This window comes from Schistocerca americana, chromosome 3 (genome assembly GCF_021461395.2).
Source record: "Schistocerca americana isolate TAMUIC-IGC-003095 chromosome 3, iqSchAmer2.1, whole genome shotgun sequence".
NCBI classification, from domain to species: Eukaryota; Metazoa; Arthropoda; class Insecta; order Orthoptera; family Acrididae; genus Schistocerca; species Schistocerca americana.
Window position 1 is genome coordinate 582818805 of NC_060121.1, and position 20150 is coordinate 582838954.

The 20150-nt window shown below is 42.3% G+C and overlaps 1 non-coding gene across 1 annotated transcript; it reads right to left on the reverse strand.

Annotated features, from left to right (window-relative positions):
• Positions 1-15613: 15613 nt before the first annotated feature.
• Trnaa-cgc lies at positions 15614-15686 on the reverse strand. Its single transcript has one exon. It is a non-coding gene; the product is annotated as a tRNA-Ala (tRNA).
• Between the last annotated feature and the right edge of the window lie 4464 nt (positions 15687-20150).

Below are 20150 nucleotides of genomic sequence, written 5' to 3' on the forward strand. Positions count from 1 at the left end.
TCGCCCACACGCTTAATGCGTCCAGCCTTCTAGGCCTGACCAACAACCAACTCAGAGCTTGATTGTCTGTCTCTAGCAGGAATTTTTATGTTCCGGGTAGATGTTAAACTTCTCGATGGCAAATAAAAAGGCCAGCGCCTCGCACTCGTACGCCGAATAGTTAAGCTGGGCTCCTCCCGATAAACGACGGGATGCGAACGCCAAAAGGCGTCTCTCTCCCTCGGATTCCTGCACTAATACTGATGCTATTCCGCCATGACAGGCGTCAGTTTGAAGGACAAAAGTGGCATTAAAATCCGGGATAGCCAAGACCGACGGATTAGCAATGGCAAATTTTATGGCCTCAATCGCCGCCTATTGGCTATTACCCCAAGGAAACTCGCAGCTCTTCTTGCGTAAGTCGTTCAGAGGGGCGACCATCTGCGCAAAGTTAGAAATAAACATGCGAAAAAAAATTGCCATTCCTATAGAACGCACTATTTCTTTCATACTGCGTGGGCGTGGGACATCCTTCAAAGCCTTATTCCGCTGTTGATCTATCTGGATCTGGATCCCCTCCCCGGAAACTAAATGCCCTAAAAAGGAGATTCGTGGTCTACCTTTGAAGGCTTCACGGTGAGTCCTGCCGAACGCAACCTAGAAACACTTGATCAAGTTGTTGTAAGTGTTCTTCAAAGGACCTACTGTAAACCACTACATCGTCCAGATAGTTGTAAACACATACAAACTTCAGGTCTCCTAACACTGCATCCAATAGCCCGGACAGTACCGCGGCACCCGTAGACAACCCGTAGGGCACACGATTGAACTCGAACAAGTTCCAGTCGGTGCAGAAGGCAGTCACCGACTTGGAAGATTCCGAGAAGGCAATTTTATAATACGCTTGGTTTCAGTCGAGTACAGTAAAACACGTTGCGCCGGAAAACCATGTAAAGCAATTATGCAGGTCTGCCAACGGTACCGGCTCCAAAACGACTTTCATATTCAAAATCCAGTTGTCCACCTTCTGCACCACTGCCTTTCGGAACAAGGAAGATAGGAAAAGCGTACGGAGATGTCGAAGGTCTTATCACCCCGTCCTGTCGCATTCGCCCCCTCTGGGGGCCGAACCGCACAATAACCCTGGGTTCGGTGTGGGGCGGCGGTGGGGTGGGTGAACTGCTGTGGCCTATTGTGGGGTTTTGAACCACTGAGGGCTACGGCAGGACGAAGCCTCTCCGTCGTTTCTAAGTCCCCAGTATAACACACACACATAATTGCTTGGAGAACGTTAAACTACTCTAAGGGTTTTGTTAAGTCTTGAAAGATCGAAGACGTTATTGGAGGACCTCTTGACTTTAGTGTCGTAATTCGTATGTGTTTGTTATTTGGTGACAGCCTTAGCTTCTGGGCCGTGACGTTGTAATTGATGCGTTCGCCCGCGCGTATGTACTCCAGTATTTCAGCCTGTGCATGTACCCGGGCGGCGTCTCCGGTGGCCGTTAGCATTCGCTATTGATTCCAGCTGCAGCTGCTAAACAGGTTAAGTTTTTCCGATATTTTATTTGATGGGTGGTTTTAAGCAACTGCCTTTTCGAGCTTGCTCTGCCTTTCATGTGATGTAACGAACCTAAGAATCAATTTTCTGTAGTCTATGAACTTTTAAATTCCCTCTGTAATTGACTTCTCTTGATAGTCAGCTTGGCCAAGCTTGGTTCCACACTTCTTGTAACTCACTGGAAGATTAACTGACTTTAAGTTGTAAATTAGCCCTCTTTCTCGGAGAATTAATTCTTGTTCTTGGTTATTGTATAGTTGAAATAAGGAACCTCTACTTAATTCCAATGTCATATTTCTGTAAGTTTTATTTAAGCTCCTTACGGTTGTTTAAGACTTTGGGCTACTTCAACTTCTTGTCTACCAAGTTTTAAGAGTGGCCCCTGCAGGAGGTAAGGGTGGCCTTGGAATACTTATTGTGATAAACAGCCGTTATTTCAATTATTGTTTCTCTGTTTTAAATTTGCTTCTGTAAGGGAACCTTGTTGTTTAACTTGATAATACTCTTGTCGTAAGGACTGTTTATGTATGAGAAACTTTCTGTTCATTATTATATATCAGATATAAGCGAATATTGTGGTTTTAATTACCATTTTCCTTATTGGAATATTAGGAAATAGATTTGTAATTTCGTTAGGAAGAATGATGTGCTCAGACTGGGTTCGCCCTTTTACGTCTCCTACACCTTGTCCATCCTATGTTCGGACATTTCACAGAAAGATTAATTGTAGCCCCTCCCCCCACCCAAATTTCTTATCGCAGCTCGAATTACCAGCAAGTATAAATCTCAGTTGCAACTGATACAGTCGCTGATTTGTGTAGACTGTCTCAAAGCGTATTATAAATTCCTCTAATTCTTTGGATGCTGTGGGCGTGTGTATACATACTCCTATGCCGTTCCCCAGCTGTTGTGGACGTGTATACACAAACTGCTTGAGTTTCTCTAGAAGTGCCGTGGATCTCTGAATGCGGTCTGAAACGCCGACCTCTCACTGATTCGGACGAGTTACTTCCATATTTCGGTGAATAAAAAAGTATCCACCATTTATCATACGACATACATGCGTCATTACACTCTATCGTTTGCAGAAAACCTCGCTACGATAGCTTGAATCGTTTATGAGATATGAGAACTGTTATTAACACACGATTCTCGATGTGCAAGAATGTGAATGGGCTCGTCACACGGGACCGTCTTTCGGATATAAAATCCAACAACTCGAGAATGAAATAACCTTCTATTCTCAATTTTCACATAAAATCAACCATACGAAGTTACTTAACGTGTTTTTACCTCTGAGAACTCTTTAAAATTTCGTGCAATTTCTTACTTAACATGATATACATACCTCAGTAAGTACGACGGGTAATAAAAAGGAATTCACTTTCTTGCCGAGTGTGCACACATGACTGCAAGATTTGCAAAAAACAAATTTTTCACTTGATGGTTTTCGAAAACATTTGATGATAACTATTCCATAATGATCGTTAGGCCATCTCTCAGCACTTGGCAAGTAGCCGTGACAAGAGCAGACTCAGCACGGAATACAAAGAGCTCGTAGGTAGCAGCGAAGCGGATTGCGACCAGACATTCGCCTGTATTTGGAACGAGCAGTAAACCCCCCCCCCCCCCCACAACCCCACCCCGCCCCGAAAGTATTCCTATCTCTGCCTTCCTCTACACATCTGACCCTCTACAGCTCCCTCTAGTACCATGGCAGTCACTCACAGATGTCTTAATAGATGTCCTATCATTCTGTCCCTTCTCCTTGTCACTGTTTTTCACATATCCAAAAAGGGTTCATATGGCTCTAAACACTATGGGACTTAACATCTGAGGTCATCAGTCCCCTAGACTTGGAACGACTTAAACCTAACTAACCTAAGGACAACACACACATCCATGCCCGACGTAGGATTCGAACCTGCGACCATAGCAGCAACGCGGCTCCGGACTGAAGCGCCTAGAACCGCTCGGTCACAACGGCCGCCTTCACTTATCCGTTCCTCCCAGATTCTGCTTAGAATCTCCTTATTCCTTACCTTACCAGTCCAGCTAATTTTCAACATTCGTCTGCAGCATCACATCACAAATGCTTCGATTCTCTTCTGTTCCGGTTTTCCCATAGTCCATGTCTCACTACCGTACAATGCTGTGCTCCAAACGTACATTCTCAGAAATGTCTTCCTCAGATTAAGACCTATGTTTGATACTAGTTGACTTCTCTTGGCCAGGAATGCCGTTTTGGCCATTGCTAGTCTGCTTTTGATGTCCTCCTTGCTCCATCCGTCACTAGTTATTTTACTGCCTGGGTAGCATAATTCCTTAACTTCATCTACTTCGCGACCGTCAGCCCTGATGCTAAGTTTCTCGCTGCTCTCATTTCTGCTACTCATTAGTTACGTCTTTCTTCGATTTACCCTCAATCCATATTCTGTACTCGTTAGAGTGTTCATTCCATTCAACTGATCACGTAAATTCTTCTTCACGTTCATTCAGGACAGCAATGTCATCAGCGAATCGTATCATTGATATCATTTCTTCTTGAATTTTAACCCCTCTCCGGAACGTTTCTTTTATTTCCATCATTGCTTCTTCGATGTACAAAGTGAACAGTATGGGCGAAAGCCTGCATCGTTGTCGTACAACCATTGTAATACGAGCAGTTCGTTCTTGATATTCCACTCTTATTATTCCCTCTTGTCTCGTGTACATATTTTATAGCTATTACTCGTCTCTTCCTATAGCTTACCCCTATATTTCTTAGAAGTTAGAACACCTTGCGCCATTTGTCGTTGCTAAATGGTTTTACCAGGCTGACAAATCCAATGAACGTGCCATGATTTTTCTTTAATGTTGCTTCCATTATCAAGCACAACGTCAGAATTGCCTCTTTGGTGCCTTTCACTTTCCTAAAGTCAAACTGGTCGTCATCTAACACATAATCAATTTTCTTTTCCATTCTTCAGCATATTATTCTTGTCAGCAATTTGGATGCTTGAGCTGTTAAGCTGATTGTGCGATAATTCTCGTTCTTGTCAGCTGTTGCAATCTTCGGAATTGCCTGGATGCTATTTTTCCGAAAATCAGATGGTATGTAGCCAGACTCATACGTTCTACACACCACCGTGAATAATCGTTTTGTCACCTCGCCGCCCAACGATTTTAGATATTCTCATGCGATATTATCTATCCCTTCTGCGTTAATTGATCTTCAGTCCTCCTAAGCTCTTTTAAATTTTGATTCTAATACCGGATCCCCTATCTCTTCTGAATCGACTCCTGTTTCTTCTTCTATCACATCAAGCAAATCTTCCCCGTCCTAGAGGCTTTCAATTTAATCTATCCGCTCTCTCCTCTGCAATTCCCGTTGCGCTCTTAATGTTACAACCCTTGCTTAGTCAGTCCTTGGGACGATCATTTCTTTTTCGATTGCTTCACATTTTTTATGCAGCCATTTCGTCTTAGCTTCCCTGCACTTCCTATTTATTTCAACTTTAGCGGCTTGTATATCTAATTTCCTGATTAACGCTGAATATTTTTGTACTTCCTTCTTTGATCGATTGAAGTATTTCTTTTGTTACCCATCGTTGCTTCGCTGTTACCCCCTTTAAATCTAATTTTTCCTTTCCAACTTCTGTGCTTGCCCTTTCTCGAGGTGTCCACTCCAACTATACTGTCTACTGATCTATGGCTGTATCTACAGCATTTGAGAATTTCAAACACATCTCATCATTCCTTAGTACTTCCGTATCCCACATCTTTGCGTATTGGTTGTTCTTGAGTAATCTCTTAAACTTAAGCCTACTCTTCGTCGCTACTACATTATGAGCTGGACTATATCTGCTCTTGGGTACGCCGGCAGGATAATTTTGATTCGATGCTTATTCCACACAATTCCATTACTGACCTCCAATGTGTATTGTAAAATTCATCTCTAGTATCGGTTTTAAGATTGCCAGGACATTGATTTGTCCCCATCTGCTGCAATTTTTCAAACACCTACGCTAATTCGTTCCCTGTCTTTATGTTCACAGGAAGGTCCCAGGCGAATTTGGAATCTATGACCATTAAAATATATTTATATCGATTATTCCGACGTGCATATTGATTCACATCTACGAGATCGGCTACCCATAAATCATCTAAACCTCACAATTTATCTATGTGGTAATGTTTTGTATGCCGGTCTGTAAAGCTCAAGAACGAATGTCTCCATAATTACTCAATGATGATGGAAATTTCGTTTATACTGACAGTCATTCAAAGTCCTCGATTTATTAATAACGAGAAAACAATACTGGGTGTGCATTTTAAAATTTTCACGGCGAATTGAAATTTTTAGCTTGCAGCCAGTCGTAGTTTAATTCATTGCGCAATATTTCGCCTGGGAATATGCCAGTCATCTTCAGGTGTGCCATCGAAGATTAACGAAGACTTGCTCCATTCCTCCCTATATAGCGCGCTGCGAGTATTCCGCACCTGTGTCAATAGTCAAGTTGACAGACGGACCATAATTCACGGCGGCGGCGCCCTCGCTGGTGGAACCGCGAAACTCAGCTGTCCTCTGTGTCACCGATCGCCGCGGCAGCTGGCGCACTCCGTCATCCGCGACATGCGCAGAGTGGAACGGAGCTGTCAACATTTAAGTTACAGCATGACGAATAATATTATGTTTGATAGTATTTGAAAATTTATGTTTGACACTATTTAAAATTTTGAAGGTTTGAATGTTCCAAGTGGTTTGTGTGTTCTGTGAAATGCCGCTGATTTCGTGTTTCACATCTGGTGGAAGTCGCTGCTGCGTCGCATGTTACCAGCAAAACGCTGTGTGGCCGGCGCAAGTACGATTCCGGGTACCAGCCATAGCTGGTCTGAGATGCGTTTGTCATAAGCGGTCTGATGGGCTTCTGTGTTCGTATTCTGTAGGAGCAGCTATAGTGGTCTCAATATTAACATGGCGGCTGTCTTGCATCGTGTTACTCTGTGATATTGTAATTGAACTTCAGAAAGACTGAATGTATTTACCCATCCACCAAATCTTTTCTGTGGCTGGTACATCAGCATTTTGATCTATTCTAGCACTCTGCCAATTTCCGGATTTGGTTTCCCATCAATTACGTATAAGCTATACAACCAATTTTAGCTCTTCTTGTGGTTGAAATCTCACTTTAAAGTTGAAATCACGAGATCTTTGTTTCAAAACCAGTAATTTTCTATAGGAGGAGAATCCGAAAACTGCCTGAGTACCATCAGATTGTTTGATTTAATGTGATGCAATGCCTATATTTCAGATGTTTAATGTCTCTCTCTTATTCTGCTGTCACAAGAAACAAGTACTGTCCCATACACAAGAAGCATTTCGTGGCTACCATGGTCTGTTAATCTGGCAGTGAAAGTAAACCCAAAAAGAAATAAATTTAAATTTTTCAATAGCACTCAAAAATCGGTCGAACAAAGAACAAAAAATTATTTCGGTTTAAGGAGAATAATGTAAGTGTTGTGAAGCGTGCAATGTCGTAATTTCTTAAATTTCTCTCTTTTAGATCTAGGGTGTACTAAATCAAAGTTTCGAAAAGACTTCATATGGCAAAGATAAGAATTTTTTACTGATTTTCCGTTTATTATTACTTAGAAAGAGAAGAGAAAAAATGTTGACTCATTGTTGTAGGTCACCAGCGAGAGTAGAACAATGTGCTACTGTAATGCTTCATTCCCTTCACAAAGTGGGCATGGTACCATTTAACTTACCAACCCGTACTCACTACAGTACGCCGCTCTCGCTGTTATACTAACTGACAACACAGTTAATTCGTAATGTAAAATATGAAATGTCGTGTGGCTAGGGCTTCTTGTCGGGTAGACGAGTCGCATGGTGCAAGTCTCCTTACTTGACGTCACTTCGACGACTTGCGCGTCGAAGGGGATGAGATGATGCTGATGAAGACAATACAACAGCCAGTTCCTGATCGGAGAAAATCTCCGACCCAGCAGGGAATCCAACCTGGGTCCCTTTACAAGGCATTTCCTCATCTGACCACTCAGCTGTCGAGGCGGGCAATACAATAAATGAGATATAGAATCTGTTGGAAATTACCTTCCTGGGATCAAAAAATAATTTTGATCGCCCAGTTTTGTACCTTACGATAGAATCATTTAGGTTTTTTATTGGAAATATATCAGATTAATATAACAGGATAACTGTGAACCATTCCAGGAAGTAAACTGATCGTCGCATAGCTGCCAACCGTAATTTTGTCAATTCTTCATCAGACAAAGAACAAGTGGAATACGTTTCCTCGGTTGCAGTGTATCCTCAGTGGTGCATGGGTAGCTCGTGCTTGGAAGATGCTGCAGTGCCAGCTACTACCGTGTTGACTGGGAGCAGGAATACCTTAAGTATAAACTAATGACTTTCATTTACAAATAGGTAACTATGACCTGGCTCTAAAACGTAGTTGCAGCGTACTATCTCACAATGGAATGCAATTGCGCCATCATAGGAAACGTGTTCGGTGGACCCGGATCAACTCTTAAGATTCAAATTTGTACTACTAAACCGAAAACACGACCCAATTTCAGTCTTCACATAGTCCCGAACCAGCACTCTGCAGTTTCATCAGAGAGTTCAGCAATGACATTATTTCAGGCAGACCAAAAAAAAAAAAAAAAAAAAAAAAAAAAAGGGTCTAAAGTAATCCACTAATCCACAAATCACGGAAGAAATATGAGTTAATCTTACGTTAAAAGGTGTAATATCGTCACCGCAGAAAAGAGAGAAGCAGGACGAGGTGATTATTTCTGGAAGTGTATTGCCGGGTGACTATAATTAAGGTTCAACTAAACACGAAAGTCCAGGGTGGGCTGTAGTTATCGTATGGCAACGAAACTTGCCAGACATTTTAATGCATTAATGAGGAATCAATTTATACTGGATGAAATAAGTTCCAGTTTTGCCCATCAGGTGTAAATCTGGCGCTCTACACGGTCCCGGTATTTTCCTGGAGCCATTTAGAAAAATCACGGAAAACCTAAATCAGGACGTCTGGCTGTGGGTTTGAAGAACATCCCTGCGATTGCGAGTCCAGCAAACTAACCACTACGCCCCCTCACTCTCCAAATAGAAAGTAACTCTTCGTGCAGATGTTTAAACATCCTACAATGTTTCCAATTCGTGCAGTTGAACGTTAATTTCGTTTTGTTTCAGTGATTACAGAATAAAGTAGAATGTAGACATTGGGTACCCATTCACCAAGTTGGTGAACGGCAACACAACGAGGGTGAGCAAAGAAATGAATGTTTCGAAAAGGTTATGATCTACCTGAGAAATCCTTTGTTACGACGCAATCAAGAGGCACCTATATGCGTAGTTTAGAACACTGTTGGAATGGTTGTAACTCCGTGTAATTCTGGTTTAGATTCAATTTACAATTCAGGGTATCAGCTTTAAAAAGCACAAATGGACGCGCCTCACTTTTGGTACAGTAAGTTCAACAACGTAGGATGGCATTCTGGTTCCAAATCCATATCAAACGTAATGTCTCTTCGCTGGCGACTGGATAGGGGTGCAGGTTCAGCCATGACATAGACGAATGCCACGGCAACTAGAACTGTCATCATTACGCTTTCTTACCACAAATCTTATTTTGTTAAAGAGGCAGTTCTCATTTAGGGTCACGCTGCAAGTGGATTCTAATGTATTTCAACTTGAGAGTTGGAACCATTAGTCTTGGACTGAGATTCTAACTAAGATCTCATGTTTCTTAAGACCTGACTCCTTCGGGAAGACATTCTTTCATTTTGATGTTTCCCCAGGAATTCAAATCCTCAAGATGTTCAAAAAAGACTCTTGTCCCTATTCGAATCCACGTCAGCACAATAACTTTCATCATGGTATTTCAGATAGTAGCAGGCTCTCATAAATCTACACGTGAAGGAAACTTTGATCTTTACGTCTCTACCTGCTTTGTGAAGACTAAAGATTGCTGCCTGTTTCGACTCGCATTCAGAAACAGAACTTTTCATCACATCATTTCAGGTCATCTCCCAGCCACTAGAGAAAGCTAATTACTTTCTCCTGATGCTTATTCAACAGCAATGATAGGTATGAATTTCTTTTCCATGTCAACGCAGTAATTTTGATCACATTATTTCCAGTTCATGCGTGCAATATTCTCGTTACTGGTGAAATAAACCCATATTTAGCACCTACTGGTGGCTAGGAAGAGGCTGCGACAATTGCTGGAAGCGAATCGCTGTAAGTCAAAACTTTTTCGCCTTGTATTTTGTTTTCTGTAGTCTTACTACTGGTGAAGAAATCAGACATTTAAAATTTCACTGTGTTTAGTTAACAGTTCGAATAGATACGTTCCAGTGCCTGTGTAACACAAACTTTACGTCATGTATTAATTATTTCAAGTTTAAAAATAAGCACTTCCGTTTCTTGTGACTAAAACCACATTTAAGATCTTTTGCGGTTGGAGAACAGAGGCAATAGTTACTGGAATAGAAGACCAAAGTTCGGGCACAGTACTTAAGTTTTCTGCATGTAATTTCAATTTGAGTATTGCCTTCTGAAATCTCCTTTGTTGGAATAAATTTGAGTTCACAAGTGTGTGGTGTCTCTGGTAACGTGCTTCTATCGATAGTTCCTATATTGTGGTATTAATTCTCATCTAGATTGTTAGCCATAAGGCGCAGTGTTCTCTAGTGGTAACCATTTTGTTTCGTCAAACGACAATACCGAAGAGAGATTAGAGGACCTGCTAGAGTGTTACGTTATGTGGGCTGCATACAAAGCAGACGGAATGTAGTTGAGGTATTCTGTATACACGTAGTACATTACACCTTAGATGATCCTACGGAGTGTGATTTCCAATATTATTAACTCTTTTGATCATCGTATTAGCTAACGTCATTGACTTCGTTTCACTGCCCCATTTCTCTCAAGTACTTTCGATCACGTGTGAGCAAACGTCTGCCACTGCTCGACTGGACGTCAATGAATGCCTGCTAAATAAATTTGTGAACAATGAGGATTTAGCTTTCGATATGAAACATATTCATGATGAATAAAACCTGAAATATTGGTCGCTGACAGACATTTTGTAATTAAATACGTTGCTGGGAAAAAAGTTAATTAACTTTGAAAGACGACATCAATTTTAATACCAAGACAGTGTATGCCACCTGGGGAGCAATAGATGTACTGATAATGGTTTCAGCGCCGTGAACCAGCAGGTAGATTAATAGCATCGCCATCTGTGTCTACCCATCTACCCTTTAATAGGGAAAGCTGACAGCCAGAAGGCTTAGTGTGGTACAAACATGTGAAGCAAACAGGCAACCATACCTCGCAGAAGCACTCGTGCTTCCCACAGCCGTCTGAGCGAGTTCGAAATGGTCAAATTGTGGCCTTACTAGTGGCAGGATGGTTCTTTCGGAGAATATTCACAGACGTTGGACGTGTTGCCTCAGTTGTGCAACGATTCTGGTGTCAGTAGTCACGCGAACATTCTCAGACCCGGTAGATGAGGCTGTGCACGTCCACGCAGCGCAGACACCCACCCAGATCGTCGTGCTGTACGGGCAGCGGTGGCAGATCGTACAGCTACAACAGTTCAAATAAGACGGTTTGTGAGCCCAGACGTGTCAACACGAACTGTCGCGAACCGGTTACTAGCCCATCTTCCACTCAAGCCACGGCGTCGACGTACACGGCTCTACTGGTGCCGTCAGAGGATCACTTGGAAGATGGAATGGTGCGATGAAAACAGATTCTCCCTGCACGCAGGTGATGGACGTTTCCGCGTACGACGAAGACCTGCTTATCGCTGGCATGTAGAGTGCATTCGTCGAAGACATACAAGCCCCATAACATGCCTTGCGGTCTGAGGTGTGGTAAGCTATAACTCTCGTTCACCTATGGTGTTTCTGGAGGGAACGCTAACCAGCACACGGTACGTGATGAATGGTGCTATACCCGTTCTTTTGAAGATTTTACAACAGAAAGGTGGTGTGTTGTTCCAACAGGATAACGCATACCGACACACTGCCGGTGAAACTCAAGGCGCTCTGTAAGACACGCAGCAACTGTCTTGGCCAGCACTATATCCGAACTTGTTCCCAGTCCAGAACGTGTGGGACATGGTGGGATAAGAAGTGACTCGCGTGACTCCTCAACGAACAATTCTTACAGAACTAGTTGAGTGGGTCGAGAAACTGTGGCCTAACGTATCCCAGTACAGTATTTGCCATCTCTACGATCGACTGGATGCCAGAGTTAACGCCTCCACTGCCACCTGTGGAGGCTACATCACGTACTATAAGGGGTGTACCAGCAGGGACACCACGTGTACTATCGATATATAAATGTAATCATTTCGTGTAGTCCATATACAGTGTAGCAATAGTAAATTAAAAGTTAAATGGAAACTTCTAATATTGTGCACAAATTTTTTATTCCAGCAGTGTATATATGATCCACCTTCCTTCTTTGATAAGTCAAACCAAGGTGGAGTCGTTAAAATATTATTATCAGTTGTTCACAATTTAATGTATGTAACCTAATACCAAAATAAGGCTAACTATTCGTGCGATGCATGGTGTTAGAGAGAGATGTGTGTCGAATACGTTTTCCTGAAAACTTTTCTCGGTATGTTGTTTCCCGGCACAACGCAGAGGACAATATTTAATAGCTCTTGACGACATACAAACCCGAACACTTCTTTTCTAAAACGTGCCAAATGTCGACATATTTTGTGGGTCAGCGAAATCAGTGAAACTACAGTCAGAAAATATGGACTTGGGCGAGTAGCGCCGGCCAGTGCACTCCATGTCAGCTGGCGCCAAGCCAATCACAGAATGCCAACCTTGGCAATCTGCCTGCGTGATGGATTGTTTCCAACACTGGTTTACGCAAAAGCCGATCGATTTCAAATACTCAGCAGCCTCCCTAGCATATATTTCATACGAACGGTATATTTGCTAAAATACAGAGTTGGGGGCCTTGTATTAAATCTGTGAACTGTGACTTCGCAAAGTACGATCTCCATTCCCTTCAGCTATCCTGAACGCTGCGTATAAATTACGCTCAAGGTCGTCTTGTTTTAGTGGTATAGACAGCGATGATTCACATGCAATTTCGATGAAACATTGGTAAGTACACAAAGTTAGCGAAAAGTACTTCTTGTTGTTGGGGTCTTCAGTCGAGAGACTGGTTTGATGCAGCTCTCCATCCTACTCTATCCTACGCAAGCTTTATGTACATCTTATCGCAATGCAAAATAAATGCATTCATGCTGCATGGAGATTCTTGTGGATGTATGTATTTCTAAATCGTACATTTTGTAATAGAGACATTTGCAGTTTGCTAAGAGATTCTTTCGTTAACTATTGTATACTATATGATATTTTGAGTGTAGGACTTAATATACAGGAGACTTATAATTAAAATTCCGGGTTCAAAAACCTTTAAAAGAAAAATCACTCGTCAGAATGACGTCAGATTTGAACGGAATCGAATAAGAGGGTAACGTTATGAAATTTTAAGAAATAAAATACAAAAATGAAATAAACGAAAATTGTGTCACTAGATCAGAACATGCAGAATAAAAGATGCAGATTAGACAGCTGTTCCTCAGACTGCGTATGAGATGCTCGACATGACTGTTGTCTCCATGCAGGATCGCCCGCTTCTGGTAACGCTCTTTTACAAGAACTGTGACTCTGTTCCAGCAGCTCTGCTGAAGTACCGGACACTCAAGAATATGAAAAAAAGGCGTTGTTACGATGTCTGCCAAGGGTCTGGAGAAAATGGTTACGGAATTCGAAAAGAGAGCTGCTTTTGAAGTGAAATGTGGCTTAGGAAGGGAAAAAAATGATCCGACTTCAGTAGAAGTTGCGGTCACAGCATTGTGGGACAGGTCGAGCGGTGGTGTATAAACGTGCAGTGCACAGGGAATTAGGACATGCCTGTGAGCATAAAATTTTAGGAAACATCCTGCATCGCTACCCATATAAAATTACCCATGTTCAGAAGTTGTTTCTTACTGACGTGCCACTAAGACAAACGTTTGCTGTAGAATATGTTGCTCAATGGAAGTGGACAATAAATGGGCACAGAACATTCTGTGTACAGAAGTAGACAGTCTCTGTCTACAAGAACATGTTAATACACAGGATTGCAAAGTATGAACAAGAGAAAATCCGCTCTCACATTAATTTTTACTGCTTCATTATGCGAAGGTAGCTGTGTAGTGCGGGTTGACGGCATCGTTTATCGAAGCGCCATATTTTTTTCGAAGAGATGGGCATTGCGGGTCCTGTTTGAAAAGTCACTGGTAAACGCTGTAAGAGTCTTTTGCACACCACCGTCATTCCTACCTTCCAGCAGCGTGGATGTGCGGGTAGGATCATTTTAAGCAGGATTTCTCTTATGAGCACATTTCACAGCCAGTGAAGCAGCTTCTGCAGAAATAATTTGGAAGTGCTAATACTACCAGCTGTCATTTCCCTACAGCCTGGCCATCCAAAACACCCGATCTTAATCCGTACGACTTTCTGCTGGGTGATTATCTAAGGGATGCTCTGAGCAGTGCTCCGATTACAAGTGTAACTAAACTGAAGGCATGCATTGGGCAACACATTCTGAACGTGACCCCTGAGACGCTCCGATCTATTGTGGAACATGCTGTTCCTCCATATACTCGTGGCAGGAAACTGTGGACAGTATATGGAACATGTACTGCGGCAGTCTCATGACAAATAAAACCCGACTTTAAGAGGAACGAAGACGTCAGTCGAGACTGGGTATGGAAATAAATTCAACGGTGACAAGCGAAAATTTGTGCCGGACCAGTACTCGAACCTGCTCTACGCGAGCGGTAGCCTTAACCGCCTCTGGACACAGTTTTCATCCCACCAAATTCCTCCACTTGTCACCCCCCTCCCACCCCCCCACCCCCCCGGTCCATTAACTCCTTTGCTCGTAACGTAGTGTGCACCTGCACTGAAATTACCGTACGTCATCTGCGTGTCCGACAGAAGAGACGCCACACACACACAAACATATAGTAAAAGCGGATTTAATTGTTGCTTTTTATGTGGTTCCTGGGCACAGTTCATCTAAAACACCGACCGATGTAATTGTTGCTTTTTATGTAGCTCTTTGGCTTCACGACAAAAAAAATGGCTCTGAGCACTATGGGACTTAACACCTGTTGTCATCAGTCCCCTAGAACTTAGAACTACTTAAACCTAACTAACCTAAGGACATCACACACTTCCATGCCCGAGGCAGGATTCGAACCTGCGACCGTTGCGGTCACACGGTTCCAGACTGAAGCGCCTTGAACCGCACGGCCACGCAGGCCGGCGCTTCACGACAATTAAAAACCTTTGTCATTGTTGATTTTCATGCCGCTTTTGACCTCAGGAGAATTATAGACCAATTTTTCCCATCCATTGTTGTATGACCTTGCCCTGATGGATGGGCGTCCTAACTGCAGCTGCCACAACTGTTGAATCCCAAACATGTCCGAAGTGTGGTTGATCTGCAAGTCGCACCGTAACCGTCGTATTGTGGTTCATCAGGCGTTTGCAGTTGATCTCAATTATTGTATGACGCTTACAGCACTATGTAATGGAAAAATTTTTGTTTTTTTCTTACCATAATGTATCCCTCTGCTTTGATAATATTCTATTAAAATATTATGTTAACCTAAGTAGCGGTTATTTTTCTTCACAGCATTTCGAAACCGGGTCTTCCTGTCCGTCGATTATCAGATAAAATTTCCTTTGATATGCTATTAAGGTTTTCCAAGCATTTACACATCTACCGTGAGGTATGTAAACGTACTCTTTTCGCTGTCTTGCAGTACTGATGGTGTTACTGTTAAAGATGGTGGTGGTGGTGGTTAGTGTTTAACGTCCCGTGGACAACGAGGTCATTAGAGACGGAGCGCAAGCTCGGGTTAGGGAAGGATTGGGAAGGAAATCGGCCGTGCCCTTTCAAAGGAACCATCCCGGCATTTGCCTGAAACGATTTAGGGAAATCACGGAAAACCTAAATCAGGATGGCAGGAGACGGGATTGAACCGTCGTCCTCCCGAATGCGAGTCCAGTGTGCTAACCACTGCGCCACCTCGCTCGGTGTTAAAGATGAAAACACAAATTCAATCTTGTTGAGTACAGTTCATCAGCGAAATTTGAATGTTGATGGCTTTAGGTAAGCACTAATGATTGTTTTGGAAAAGGTGGTTGTGTATTTTATTACATATGGCAGCAGTGACGACAGTGTGAGACATATCTTTATAAAAGTGTAGAGAAATATGCGTTCGAACATTGCAGAAGTTAGTTACGAGTTACGAATACTAAGAATCAGTCACACTGATAAAAGGTCATAGGAATTTCAGACCTCCAGAGTACTCTCTGCACTTGTAAGTTCGCAAACCATGGAATTTCTCTGACAATGAAATGGAAAACTCATGTATAACCATTTACATTACGTGAAATACTTTAGACTCTGAATAATGTGGTTATTAGTGTGTAATTTGTCTCTCAGAACCAAAATGCAATCCTTCCCAGAATTAATTGCTATAATTTATGAGCTAATCTCACTATGCAGTAAATATCCAAGTACAGGTACAGCACAGCAGTGCATTTTAGATTGTCGGTGGCCTGTATCCAGCGGTCGTAAGGATTCAGCGCAGTGGTAGTACGTGCAGACAAATAGTCTCATTAAACATATGCACAGGGTTACAACTTCAAGTTTTCGAAAAGTGTTTCGTTGTAGGCTGTAAAACTGGCATTAATATAATTTATCCTCTCGTGCTGAGACTATGTCTACACGTAGACTGAAGTAACAGTAAAACTAAGAAGAACTTATTTGATGCTTTACGCTACAGTATGTTCCACTAATAGGTTTCCCATAATACCTTACACAATAGCTACAACCTCGACGTGTCAATATTGATTGATATAAGCTCAGCAATTAAGAGCAGGTGTCCATTTGCGGAATTCCAGCATGCTGGACTATCTGTGAATCAGCAACTTCCATTAATCAGTACAACGAAAAATTTAACAGAGTGGGCTGGAGGAGTTGAACAGAGAGAGCAGCAGAGGGAGATGGGCAGAGAGTTGGGAGTGGACGAGGTGGATAGAGAGAGGGGTGAAGGACAAAGAGGGCTGAAGGAGAGGAAATGGACTACCGGAAGGCTGGAATAAATTCGTACCAGGGCAACGCGAGGCACTCAGCTAGTTCTCTATAAAAATACTCGAGCCTTATTGAAATCAAAAGTGCTTCAAGCCATTTGAAACCGAGAGTATAAGAGTTTATTACGATCAAGCCATTTCGCAGCAGGCAAGACAATGTACGTAAAGGCCGGCATTGGCCGAATAAAAAATGGGCAGAAGATTGCGGTTTAACGTGCCATCGCCGAAGCAGTCCTTAGCGCAGGGACAGAGAAACGCCAGTATGAAAAAGTCGTGGTCACTGTTTTTGCTATGCACCATATTTCCTTTAGCAAGGGCGGTATATGTAAATGAAAGTTTTCGCGGCGTGTCACAGAGATAAAATGTTATCGACTTTGTTGCTGACTCTATTCACAATGTATCCGCTTGCGTTACACGTATTCATTTATTTCTTCCACATTCTGGCGCCTGGATATGCAAGCAGAGGGTATGCCTCTCGGAACTTCGCTGATACACTGCAAATTGAAGCGGAATAAGCTCTAGAACATTTCATTGTATGTTTGACCCTGGTCCCCAACGGTTTCCGCAGTGACTGTGACTGCCTGAATATTCTAGCAGGATAACTTCAGAGGACGCACTAACGAAGCTCACTTTGAATTAAAAATCCTAAGTGTAGAAATAACTACAAAAATTCTGGAATTAGAGAAATCGCAGCTGTTTTCACCACCTAGTGAGAGAAAACTGTAAACCCAGTAATTAATCCATTTGATTGATGTGGAGGAACAAGGTGACGAAAGAGTGTTTTCAAATCCCTATTTTGCCTTCGAAAAGCAGTTTTTCCGTGATTTTTTTTCCGAATTACGGTAGACAAATGCTTGGGGGGAGTTTCCACAGAGTTGTAGGGAGAGACGTGAGTAGGGGCACATGCTTTGAAGGATGATAGTATACCTGATTCTGAACAAAGAACTTTATATGAACATATGGCCTTTTCTTAACCGTATACGATATACAGATGTTTGAAAATCGCAGGCACCAATCACGTGCCCTCCTACAGCAGCACTCACAGGCGAATACAGCTAAAGCGACATTAGGCTATGTAGTGTTGTCTTTACTGACAATTTCAACGTGCGTTTCGCACAATACCACTTTGAAACGTATCCTGAGCGTCGAATCGGTCGCCGTGAAGTCATTCCTTCCCCACGGATGTCACCCGGTCTTACCTCATTGATTTACTGTTTGTAGGGTTGGCTTAACTCTGCAGTGGCCTCGTGGTGGAACTCAGTACGGGCAATTCAGTTTTCTTTCCGTAATTAGGTTAGCGCACCAAGCACAAAGCAATGGTGCTAGATATGCTTCGATTACATTGTCAGGCGACACGTTCCAATACTGTCTCTTTATAAAACCTTTTCAATAGCTGTGACTGATCTGTGAAGTGCACAACTACACTGAGGTGGCACTGCGTACCGTACACCTCCCTGATGCAAGTGAATTTGGCGTAATATCCGTTGAATGTTTAGAAGGTCAGAAGCTATATTGCACAAAAACCCTTCGAGTGAATGATTAATTAGTTACTGAAGATTAGAATTACGCTTTTCCTATTTTCTTGAAGGTTAGCAAAAAGGAAACGATTGACGCGAGACGAAATTGGGAGCCTTCTTCTGGAATCATCTGACGAAGAGGATAATGCTGATTTCTTTGACAAAGAGGATGAAGCAGAAGTAATGGAGGCTGCAGATTATGTCAGAGAATCTGAACAATCGTACGATGGCGGGAATGATGTGAATGAGTTATCTATAAGTGCCATTTTTATATTGATAAGGACCAGGAAACTTAATGGATTAATAATCGGTTAGTTGTGCCTGGTAAAACAAAACGTAAGAATATAATCAAGATCTTACCTGACTCAAAGTGCAGTGCTACGGGAACTAAAACTGAATTAGAAAGTTTTGTCAAATTTTTTGATCCTGAGATAATTGAGCGTGTTGTTGCGAACACCAACATAAACATAAATAACAAGAGATCATTTGTAAATTACGCGAGGGACAGAGACTACACAAATATTTCTGCTTCTGAAATAATTGCTCTGTTAGGAGCAATGTTCCTCATTGCTCTACAAAAAGGAGGACACACAAAGGTATTACAGCTGTCGCCATCAAATAGCAGAGGAATAATTATTCTCAGGGCAAAATTTAGCTACAAGCGCTTTCTGTTCTTGCCCCGGTAACCGAGGTTTGATGGTACTTCAACGAGAAAAGAGAGACTTGCAGTTGACAAAATTGCTGCCATCCACGATCTCCACAATGCATTTTTGAATAACTTTCGTAACTCGCGTTTTGTTCAGAATCACTATCACCCCTCAAAGCACGTACCTTCCCGCCGTAGTCACCGCGTATGGTTAACAATCTCTCCTTCTAAAATGAAAAACTGCGGGATAAGCAGTAAAACGTTATTAAAATTATGTCAGGTTTGTGAGGTCTACCGATTAGTCCTTATGACACAAACTCCCACATTTTTTTAAGTCATCAGCCTTCTGACTGGTTTAATGAGGCACGCTACGAATTCCTCTCCTCTGCCAACCTCTTCATCTCAGAGGAACACTTGCAACCTACGTCCACAATTATTTGCTGAATATATCCCAGTCTCTGTATTCCTTTACAGTTTTTGCCATCTACAGCTCCTTCTAGTTCCATGGAAGTCATGCCCTCATGCCTTACCGGATGTCCTATCAGACTGTCCCTTCTCCTTGTCAGTGTTTTCCACATGTTACTTTTCCTCTCCGATTATGTGCGGAATCTCATCATTCCTTATCAGTCTACCTAATACTCAGCATTCGTCTCTAGCACCGCATGTCAAATGCTTGGATTCTCACTGTTCCGGTTTTCCCACAGTCCATGTTTCAATATCTTACAATGCTAGGCTCCAAACGTACATTCTCAGAAATTTCTTCCTCAAATTAAGCCCTATGTTTGATACTAGCAGACTCCTCTTGGTCAGAAATGCTCTTTTTGCCATTGCAAGTCTGCTTTTGATGTCCTTGCTCCGTCCGCCATTGGCAATTTTACTGTCTAGGTAGCAAAATTCCTTAACTTCATCTACTTCGTGACCACAAATCCTGATCTTAGTTTCTCGCTGTTATCATTTCTGTTACTTCTCATTACTTTCGTCTTTCTTCGATTTGCTCTCAATCCTTATTCTGTACACATTACAGTGTCCATTCCACTCAGAAGATCACGTAATAGTTCTTCACGTCCACTTAGGACAGCAATATCATCAGTGAATCACATTACTGTTATCCTTTCACCTTTAATTTTAACCCCACTCCCGAACATTTCTTTTATTTCCACCATTGCTTCTTCGATGTACAGAGCGAACAGTATGGGCGAAAGACTGAATTGCTGTCTTACATCAGTTTCTCATCCGG